Below are 10,879 nucleotides of genomic sequence, written 5' to 3' on the forward strand. Positions count from 1 at the left end.
AGTGACTCCAAGACCCTCCCACTATATCCTATGTGGCCTCCAGTTGCTCCCAGTAGCCCTCAGTGTGGTCCCAGTTGCTCCCAGTATGATCCCTGTTGCCCCAATTCTGGTCCTGGAGGGTCCCAGTGTGCTCAGATCCTGCTCCCGGGGGAGTCCTGCTGGGTCCCGGTCTTGGTCCCGGTGTATCCTGGTGTCCCAGTCCAGTCCAGTCCATCCCAGTCCATCCCAATCCATCCCAGTCCGTCCCAGTCCCTTCCCAGCAGCCGCCGCCGTTTCCCGGGTCCTGCTCCCCCACCCCCCCAAGATGCTGACGGGGGTCGGGGCTCCGTCTTTGCCTTCGTCTCCCTGGGCCTGCCTGGAATGAAGGGGCCACTGGGACACTGCAGGGCCTCTGGGAATTAAAGGAACACTGGGACACTGGGGCAGGACATCCCCCCTGCAATGGCACCAAGACAATGCCCCATTTGCAAAGGGGTCAGTGCTGAGCTGAGAGGGGGCCGGGACAAGGCAGGAGATGTTGGAACCCAGACTGGTTTCACCCCAAATGAAGCCCCTGATGGTGAGGGAACCCCTGGAGTCCAAGGACTGTCAGTCCCTGGGTTTCTACCAGAAAGGGCCAGTCCCCTTTCCCAGGGGCAGGTTCTTCCAACAGAACCCTTCTTGTGGGGTGTGTGGAGATTCCTGCCTTGGCTGGGGACCCCCCCAAGGTCACTGTTGGAGGTTGAGAGCAGAGATCTCCCCATGAGCACTGGTCTGGCAGAGTGTCAGAGACTGGAACAGTTAATGATTTATGCATTCTAAGAGACTTCTGCAGCCATTTGACTTTCTGATGGGCAACTGGGCCCATCCCCCTCCTCCAGTGCAGAAGATGTCAAGCCCCAAAAGGCGGGAAGAGCCGAGTTTACCACGCCCTCCACATGAACTCTGCGCCAAAAAGGGGGACACCAACCTATGAAAACAACTCCCCGCGTTGGGGGAGGTGCAAAGGATATGGATATTGACTGGTGACTTTGGGGGTTTGGGGGGTATTTTTGCTTCTTTCTTCTCCCTCCGCCGCCTGCGGATCAAGATATCGCTGGATCCAGTGGGTGGTGATTATACCACACTCATCTTTTTTTTCTTACTCTCCCTTACTCTTATCCTGTCTTTGTCTCCCCTATGCATTTTTCTCCTCCCTAGAAAGGTTACAGCACCCAAAAATGTTCACTTACCTACTGATTCAAAATTGTTAAAATAAATCTTATCCATATATGTTTTCATACACCGATTATTTAGTGTCGTTTCGCTGTAATCCACCCCAAAGGAATTTTTGATGGAACCTGAGTTACCCCCCTCTCCCCTTTTCCTGGAGCGGGTCGTAACACTGGCCAATGGGGCTGATGATGCCTGAGACCAAATCTTCCTTCCTGGGGCATTTCAAAAGAGCCAGCCATACTGAAATCAGGAGCTTTTCTACATGTGCTTGATGAGCTCAGCTGCCTCAACATCTGTAAGTTTTCTTTTTTCAGACCCCATTGACGATGTGCATGGTGACCTCCTGGGATCCCATGGCAAAATGAACCTTCTTTGCCCCTGCGAGTGTAGCATCTTCCCCTTGCACTCCCTTCCTGGAGCAGTAGGTGCTGGCACAGCAGCCCTTCATCTCCAAGGAGTCCCCAGGGTTGTGAGGGGGGATGAAGCTAGGTGGACAGCAGATCGCAGTCAGAGGCCATGGAACAGGTTGGACATGAGCTTGGGGAGACCAAGTGAAGTTCATCCCATAGTAAAAGCCTCTATGGCCCATGAGGAGACAGCGAATCTCCCTCTGGAGAGCCTAGGTCAGGAATATACCCGCATCCATCATCGTAACGTCTCTGCATCTTGTTTGCAGACAAACCTCCTGTTAAAACTGCCAGAGCTTCCAAGCTGACTGCAGGCAGCAGTTGTAGAGCCCACGGCACCAGCTCCTAGGTCAGCAAGGAGTGCCTTTCAGATGCTGTCTCTCTCCCTTGTAGATCTCTTTGTGCTGCCCCAGTCTTTCTGATCTGCCTCATCCTTGACTTCTCCACCCTGCTCCCTGCCATTGCTTGAGAAGGAGTTATCTGCAATGCCTTTGGGCACCGGGAGCCCAGAGACTGAAGCTTTCCAGCAAGAGCCCCAGGCCTGTACAGCAGCTGTAAATTTCCCTTGTAAGAGCACTCTCATCTTTCAGCCCAGTGTTTATTTAGCCTCATTGTCTCTGTTGTACAATGTGGCTGCTTCAGAGAGCCCCTGTGGTCCTTCCACCTCTCTCTGCCTGGCCTGGCTGTCCTCAGGGCATCTTGCCAAGCTCTCATGTGGTGCTGCTGACCCCTGGGCTGGTGTCATATATCTTTTCTAGAAGATGATTTTTTTCAGCCAACGCCCTGTGGAGGACAGCAAAGCTGCAGAGATGAGCCCACATGTCAGGAGAGAGCCTGGCTGTCCCAAGAGCTGGTGCTGATGGGGGCCAAAACTGCCCCTGGTCTCCCCCCATCCCAGTCAGCAGTGGGCTATCAGGATTGAACTGTGAAGTTTGTTAACTCCTCGGCAGCATCCCTGTGGGGTGGGGAAGACAGGGCAGGGGAGTGGCTGGATGGTGAGAGAAGGGCTTCCAGGTGTTCTGGATGAGATGTAGCAAAGCCATGGGGGCCATGTGCTGCTGCAGCCCAGCCTTCCTGGGTGCACTTCAGGAAAAGTGTTCTAAGAAAACCCTTCCCTCAAAGCAATGGCCTTGGGTTTTCTGGCTGCTTTTCCCAGAGGAAGCAGCATGTCAGCAAAGGAATCAAAGCTCAGGGGATTTCCAGTGAGAAGGACACTGGGAGGAGTTGGGTATGTATTCTTCCATCCCATAAAATGAGAAAAAATGGGCCGGAGTGAGAGGTGAGGGATTTCCAAAGTCTGCTCATCTCTGATGTCTCCCCTCCCTGGCATGGAGGGATCCAGTGCCTCCGGTGCAGACCCGAAAGCTGTGCTGCACATCCGGAAGGTGATTGTCCTGCTTCTGGTCAGGACAGTGTTAATTTGGGCAGTATCCAGGAGGGGGCACAGCCAGGACATAGAGGTTATTCCTCATTTTGTCAAGGATGGGGGAAGGGGTCTCTTCCAGGTTGTGTGCGTGGTGGCAAAGTTGGGCACCAACTGGTGAGCAATCATGTGTGAGTCATTTGCCTCCCTTGTACACTCTGTTATTAGGATTGTTTCTGTTACTGTTCTGTTGCTGTACTGTTTTCTTATTTCATTGCCGTTTCCAGTAAGTTGTTCTTATCTCAGCCTGCGATCTTTACCTTTTGTGCCTCCAATTGTCCCGTCCAGCCTGCCTCAGGATGGAGGGGGAGTGGGAAGGAAAGGAGGAGTGGGAAGTGAGCGAGTGGCGCACGATTTGCATGGTTTCAGTGAGAACACTAAATTATGGAACACCCGTCTTAAACACATCATCGTGGCTGGGCTTCTCGAACGAAGATTTCAGAAGGCTCTATCCACATTTGTTACAAGCACGCTGGTGGCTGAGGAGGCCAATGCGAGAGAGACATATCCGATTGCAAAAGGCACAGCAGAAAGACTCCCTAGGTGGTATATTCTGCAAGACATGATTCTTTCTGCCTTGTCTTTTCTCCTCGAGAGTGATTCTGCGTGCGTTCTCAAAGGAAAAAGCAGCGTTAGAGATGGTGTGTCTCCAGGCCTCCCGATTTGAGACCAGAGTAGACCAGTTCTGTTGATTGATATGGCCGAGGCTGAGATGTTTGTAGCTATAATTGTCTACAACGTGGAATAAATAATTCTGATTACAGTATTTTAGTATTTCTTATTTTATTATTTTAATAATATTTCTTGTAACATTACTATCTATTGCTGAATATATATAACATGTAATAATGTATTATAAAGTATTACTTCTCTCTATATTTCTATATGATATTTCTATATATATTTCTATATTTCTATATATACTTCTCTCTATATATATTCTATATTCCTATATATATTTCTATATTTCTAATAATATTTCTATATTATTATAACTCTCATCTTCTTAGCTAAATCATTCACTCATGTCTGAGAAGGCGTGTCGAAAACAAGGATGCCTTGGCTAATAAACGCAGTGCTAGTCTTCCGTTCTGCTTGAGCCAGGGCCATAATCCAACGCCATCATTACCAGAGTGCCCTGAATGCTTGTCTGACGTGAATCTCTGGGGCGTGGAAACCCTCCTCTTCTTCTCTGAAGGGCGGTAGTCTGTGTGCTGCCCAAACTGGCTGTGGCAATCACAGCCCCGCCATGTTGATCTTCTCTGCTCTCTCTGCCTCTGTCGGGTTTGCTCCCGAGCAGCCCGGAGCATGAGAGCCTGCTTGGAGCTGGCTTTGGAGGGCCCTGGAACTGCAGTATTCACTAAGACTTGGTCACAACGTGCAGGACTTGTTCTCTCCCTCTTTCTCTTCCGCAGTGAGCGGTCATAGTCTGTGTACTGCACAAACCGGCTGCCAAGGTTGTAAGTTCCCCGCACAGATCTGCTTGGCTCCCTCTGCCTCAGCAAGGTTTGCTCCTGAGCAGCCCTGGGAGCGGGAGCCCACCGGCAGATCCTCTTGGAAGGCCTTGCAGCTGTGCTATCCCTAGGACCACGGTCACGACTTGGAGGACCAGTTCTTCTCTCTGAAGCGTCCTCATAGTCTGTGGTGTCCCCAGAGCAGCTGCGGAGATCCCTGCCCCACAGAGGGAATCTGCTCCGGGACCGCTCCCTGCCAGTGTCCTTCATGCCCTGCCAAGAGAGCTGTGGAGAGTTCCTGCCCTTTTCTCCGGAAAGGATCAGAGCAGTGGGGAACCCCTACAAGTTCTGGGACAGGACAGTTTGGGGCCTCCAAAAGGCTCTTTTGGAGGGCTACTAAGACCAAAAGGCCAGAGGCGCACAAAAGGGATGGATCCAGGTGGGATGCTTTGAGAGGGAGCAGCGTTGTGGCTGTGAAGAAAGGTGCGGTGTGTGAGGGGCAAAAGAGAAATGCTGAGATCCCAGAAAGAAATCCACTCTTCCTCTGATGCCCTGACCCATGACCCCAACGTTACCTTAGTCCTACCAGTCAGAGCCTGTGGTCCAACAGAGCCCGCCTGCTTGCTGCTGGCCACACCCTGACTGAGGAAGGAAGGGGCATGTGATGGTGCCAGTGAGGAAGAAGGCCTTTCTCCAATTCTCAGATCAGAGCATCTGGAGAAAAACAAAAGAGGGATCTCAGTTTAGAGCTGTTGTTGCAACCTCCTCTGGGGTTCAGTCATTTTCTCAGAGAGGCTTCTATGACAGAGAGAAGACTTAACCAAGGACACTAATGGGAAACTCAGCTAGGGTCTTCCCACCAAGTTTGCCTCTGTCCCAACAAAAACCTCATCTCTATACCTCCCACAGCCTCCATTTCCTAAATTCACAGACTTGTTTGGGTTGCAAGGGACCTTTAACTTTATCTTGTTCCACCCCGCTGTGGTGGGCAGGAACACCCTCCACTATTCCAAGGTTTCTCCAAGCCCTGTCCAACCTGGCCTTGAACACTTCCAGGGATGGGGCCCCCACAGATGCTGTGGCAACCTGTGCCAGTGTCTCAGCACCCTTACAGCAAAGAATTCCTTCCCAATATCTAATGTAAACCTGCCCTCTGTTAGCTGAAAACTGATAGCCTTCATCCTGTCACTACATTCCCTGACAAACGGTGCCTCCCCATCTTTCCTGGACGTCCTCTTTAAGTCCTCTTATCTACAAGAGTCAACATCAGAGACCAGGCAAGTAGCAGATTCCATCCGGGCCGCAGCCTGAAGCCCAGTAAAGGACAGACACGGAGTGGTTCAGATTTGACAGCACTGAATGATGCAGGTAGTAATTTCATTTGATGAGAAAAACACTCCGGAAGGTGAGAAACACAACTGCAAATGAGGCAAAGGAAATGTATTCTGAACATATTTGAATCCTGGTTATTACCTGGCATAGAACAGCAGGTAGGCTTGCTGCCTGAGAACTGTGTCAATGGAACACAGCTGCACAGATTCATCGTCCATCCGGTACCACAATCCATTGCTGGCCTGTAAAAAAAAGGCAAGGATCTCTCCATGGTTTCTCTCCAAAAACACAGGTAGGAAACTGCCAAACCGAGAGCATGTCAAAACAAATGCAGTCCAGCCACTAAGGAGGCCTTCTGCCCCAAAACTTTGGCTGTCAGTAACACTGACAGGAAAGTTTCTCTTCCCCAGCACACATTTTTCCCCATTGGGAAGGAAGTTGCTCTTTTACCTTTGTGTAGCAGAAATAGTGTCCTCCATGACAGCTGACACCACTGTGCACCAGGACAGCATATAAGGAGTAGAGGAGTGCTTCTCCATCTGCCTGAGACATGTATGGGCGAAGATCCAAGTACTCCGGATACTCTACAACCTATGGAGAGACCAAGAGGGCTCAGAAATGACCCTGGTCTGTGACATGAAATAGCCTACCAAGGGCAGGGGCCAGTCCAGGGGTATCAATCCATCTCTGGGGCTCATGAGCACTTGGTTTTCCATAAAGCAACATAACATCGTTTGGGTGGCAGGAAACCCTTCTCAGTCAAAGCAGCCCTATCAGAGCACAGTGCTTGCCTGTCTTCCCACAGGAACTTTCCACTCCCCAGAAGGGACCCCAAAAAACCCAACACAAGCAGCTTGTGACAAGCATACTGCTTTAGGAAATCTGCTTCTTGAAGAGAAAGCTGCACACCAATAGTGTACACACCTTGCTGATCTTGCCACCAGTGAAGCAGTCAAACCTCTTCAGACACACAGTGAGAACCTTGGGTGCACAGTGGACAGTGAACCTCTTAGTGGCGGCAACATTCTTCTCACACCTTGAAACCAAGCACAGAGCACAGCGCTGAAATGCACCCTATCTTCCACCAAGGCAGTCAGACAACCTTTCTTGTCTCCTGCATCCTTATGCTATTTTAAGGCAATTCGGTGCCATATTTCAAACAAACAAACAAACAAACAAACAAACAAAGAAAAAATCCCAACCCCCCTCCCCCAAAAAACCTGACAAACAAAACTGTGTCTCATCAGTGTGCAGTAAACTTCCACGAGAAGATGACTTCTGCTCAATGACTTGTAGCCCCCTCACACAGAGTCTCGTGTTAATATGTTGTTAGTAATCATCTTACTTGCTACATTTAAAGCAGTTTTCCCCATCCAGGTGCTCAGGTGTTACAAAGTCCTCCAGAGCTGCCGTGAGGGATGAGGCTGCCTGGAGAATTGAGAAATCGGTGCACTGAGCTACAGCAAATGCCCTGGCCCAAACATTTTCCAGGAGCTGACAAGAAAACCCCTGTAGCTGATGCTGAGGAGACCCGCCATGAATCTGCAAGCTGTATCCAGAAGGAGCCAGAAAGAGAGTGTGGTGCTGAACATTTCCCCTGTCCCAGAGGTTCTCAGGGGCAATCAAGAGCTCCCTCTCTGTATCACCTGCCATTGAGCTACTGATGTTATGTAGGGTCATCAGTAGTGAAAACAATCCAACCCATCAGCCTGGAAGCCAGACAGGTGTTGAAGGAGGGCAAAGGAAAGAAGGATGAGGCTATGTCAAGGGTGCAGAGCGCAGAATGGGTGCTTGTCCAGCTTCAAGCCAGCACCTACAGAGAGACCAGTGCCATGGCCTCTGCAGGAGGACAACATCTGTTCCCCTTCCCATCCACGACCAAGACCTCTTGTGTTCACAGTATATGCTTTCAGGACAAATGTGTTGACTCTGAAAAGCCTTGCCATGTCTTGAAGCACAACTGCAAAACCTCTTACTTTGATATCCAAGGGGACATCCAGGAAGGCCTCATAGGAATCAGAAATGGCTTTGCAGCTGAAGCAGATGACTGGAAGGAAAAATCAAAATGCCGAGCAATGGTGAGCTGAACGATGGTACTGCTCTGTGCTCATTGTACCTGTCCTGCTAGTCCCAGGGCCAGCTGTTGGGCACAGGCAGACAGAAGGGCACAGGCAGTGCCAAGGAGAGCAGTAGTTGTAGAAACATACCTCTGGATCTCAGAAAGCCTCCAAATATTTGATGGACAATGGTAGTAGATTGAGATGATATGTCCAAGCTGGAAACAAGTCGTAAGACAGAGCATTACTTCCTCCAAGCCCCGGCTGTAGGTTTTCCTTGATGAGGCCACATCAAGGAGTCCAAAGGGCTCAGAACTTTGTAAAGGTAACTTGCTTGTGCTTACTCGTTGCTTGCACTCAGACAAGCTCTCTGCATGGCATTGAGAGTACAGCATAAGAAGTCATGGGCATCTTCCTCCCTGCCAAGCTGAAAATGTTCTCCTATGACTAAGAAACAGGAAGTTAGTAGTTGTCTCCTACAGGAAGGGAAGAAAACCTGTCAAAGAACCTGAAATCACATACATCTGAAACCCCTGAGAACAGCCAAAGGCAGGATGGCACTGACTGAACGCAGGACCTTGTTAACATGCGCTTCCATGATGCACATCATGCAGAAGCCTTGTTGGCGACCTGAGGAGGGAGGGAGAGAAGGTCCTCTGGTTAGCAAAATATCCCTACTGGTGGAATACTCCTCTTCTTCCACTCCCACTCCAGTGCAATATGCCACTCCTCCCAGTGTTTCAACAAGCACGGGACGTTTTAGTGCATAGAAAATGTTCTTCAGAGGAATGCTAAACTGAGGTTTTAACTTGCAGGAATAGAGACCCAGAGCTAGAAAGATGTGCCTTCATGAAGAATAAGACAGCTGGATAGGACAGGTGGCTCCTGAGTGTACAAAGAACACAAGTTCTGGGGCTGACAAAGGGCTGCTTTTCTCCTAAATCAAATTTCAGGTTCTGGGAATCCTTGGGATTTGATGAACAGATTCACAGGGAGATGTCCCTAAGAGTACTCACAGGCCTGGCTGTGCTCCCGGGAGAGCAGATAGTTGGCCAGCGGCGGGGTGTATGTCAGGCATTGCAGGACAGCATTAAGGAAGCATGTGTTGCCCACATTGCGGAGTCCTGCTCCAGCACTCTGTCTTTGCTGCCAGACCATGCAAATCTTCTCGGGGGGAAAGAGGATCCTTTGTGGCGGAGTCATTCCCTCGGCAATGACTGCAGGGAAATTCCATTTGGAAAGAGATGAAATGAGGCACAAAGGCATATTTAAACAGTGAGGTCTCTACAGGAGCACTCAGGACCATCTGCTTCAACTGCCAACCCAACAACATCAGGGGAAGCTTAAACAGTGCCATTTAAATTTACTGTTTTGGAAAAATCCATTCCCCTTTTACGTTGCTGAGAGTCCAACAAACCCACAATCTGATTTCTGGGCCGCAGGCTACCTTCCTTTCTCAGTAGAGTTCTAGACTGGGTTAACAGTGAAGCCATCCCTTTTCCTGATTGTAACTTGTTGAAAACAAGTAAATACTGAGCACGGAAGGTAACCCAAAGGATGGCAGACCTCTCTACGAGCAATGGCAGCTTTCAAAGTCTTGTACCTAGTGTCAGAGGAGCGACAAAAGGTGTTTTCCTGGGTCTAATTGTAAACACGGGGGTCAGTTTGACTGCTCTCAGGAAACATCCCAGAGATCACTCTAGGTTGTGAGCACATCATTCTGGGATTTGACCACCAGCCATGTCAGTTGTCTGTGGCAGTTCACAAAGTCCAAAGCTGCTGGTGAAGCTATTACTCACAGGAGTCGTTCCCTGCTGTGGCCATTGCCTCTCTCAGGAAGAGAGTGCAATGCTTTAGATGACCAAGGATGTCTTTCTCTCCAGAAAGAGAACAGCACCAATCCCGTCACCTAGTTGCAAAGAAATTACTGTAGCTCACCGAAAGTATCAAAACTCTAAATAAACGCAGAACGGCATCCCCCACCAAGTCTTTCAGTGGTGCTCCTAACTGCTGCTGAGCTGCAGCTCACGCCCTTATGATCAGGCGCGGGGCACCAACTCACAGCGGGTTCAAAGGCCCTTTTGAAATGCTCCAATGGACGTTACCTTCTCTGAAGAGGCCCTGCTGCTCTCCTGACACTGCTTCAGCAACAGAGCCCTCTGGCTTTCCCACCTCCTAGGAGTGACCGTCTTTCAGCCACTACTTTAACTGCTGCCTTTGCTGCTCTCCTTTTTCTGCCTCCCTCCCTCCCACAGCAATCAAGGTGGGCTGAGCCCATCCCCTCAGACTACAGTCACCTCCCTGCTTACCTATCCTAGGCTATGGAAAAAAAACCAAGAATCAGCAAACTGGAATTCTAGCCTAGGTCATACCTGGCCAGCCTATAAAAGTTGTAACAGCTCAGCCTACAGCTAGGAAGGTATAAATCAGCCTATACTTTTATCCCATATACCCTGCTCTATGATCTGGGCCAAAAGTCAAAGCATTACCTTTGAAAGAGGAGGAAAGTTGAGGAGAAATGGTCAGTAAACAATAAACCATCCAAAAAAGGCAGGCACACAAGTAGCAAAGGAAGGAGCTGAGTTATCCCGAAGGCCAACTCTGTCCAACTGATTTTCGTTGGCGCGCTCCTCAGGATACCGGATGGGTGCCACATCTCTGCCCCTTTGTGACATGGGGTCACATGGAACCCCATGGAACCACATGGAACCACATGGTTCTTGGGCACAGGAACCCACATGGCACGTCCACCAGGTGGAAGCCACTGCACCTCCCCCCGTGCTGGTGGCAAAGGGCTCATCATCCTCTGACAGAGCTCCCACACCTTCCCTGAGCCACACGGCCTGAGGAGTAAAAGCCTGCTCAGGGCTGTAACTGAGCCAGGTCACAGCTTTTCTGGCCCCCAAGACGCTGAGGGTTTCACTGCCACTTCTATCAGGGAGACTCTTAGCAAAGCACCTGGACTCTTATGGGTTCATTTCCAATTAATTTCATCTGCCCCCAGGGTACAAC

The 10,879-nt window shown here is 50.1% G+C and overlaps 2 long non-coding RNA genes across 3 annotated transcripts; both read right to left on the bottom strand.

Annotated features, from left to right (window-relative positions):
- Positions 1-5,098: 5,098 nt before the first annotated feature.
- On the bottom strand, positions 5,099-6,447 carry LOC135405104 (uncharacterized). The gene is made up of 3 exons (XR_010425740.1): positions 6,261-6,447; positions 5,952-6,052; positions 5,099-5,192 (listed from the first exon to the last, which is right to left on the bottom strand). It is a non-coding gene; the product is annotated as an uncharacterized LOC135405104 (long non-coding RNA).
- A 1,805-nt stretch (positions 6,448-8,252) lies between these two features.
- LOC135405743 (uncharacterized) lies at positions 8,253-10,504 on the bottom strand. Of its 2 annotated transcripts, XR_010425993.1 has the most exons (5): positions 10,357-10,504; positions 9,667-9,776; positions 8,884-9,084; positions 8,390-8,497; positions 8,253-8,314 (listed from the first exon to the last, which is right to left on the bottom strand). It is a non-coding gene; the product is annotated as an uncharacterized LOC135405743 (long non-coding RNA). The 2 variants fall into 2 exon arrangements; XR_010425992.1 differs by having other exon boundaries at positions 8,272-8,497; positions 10,357-10,502.
- Between the last annotated feature and the right edge of the window lie 375 nt (positions 10,505-10,879).

Source organism: Pseudopipra pipra, chromosome W (assembly GCF_036250125.1).
Source record: "Pseudopipra pipra isolate bDixPip1 chromosome W, bDixPip1.hap1, whole genome shotgun sequence".
Taxonomy (NCBI): domain Eukaryota; kingdom Metazoa; phylum Chordata; class Aves; order Passeriformes; family Pipridae; genus Pseudopipra; species Pseudopipra pipra.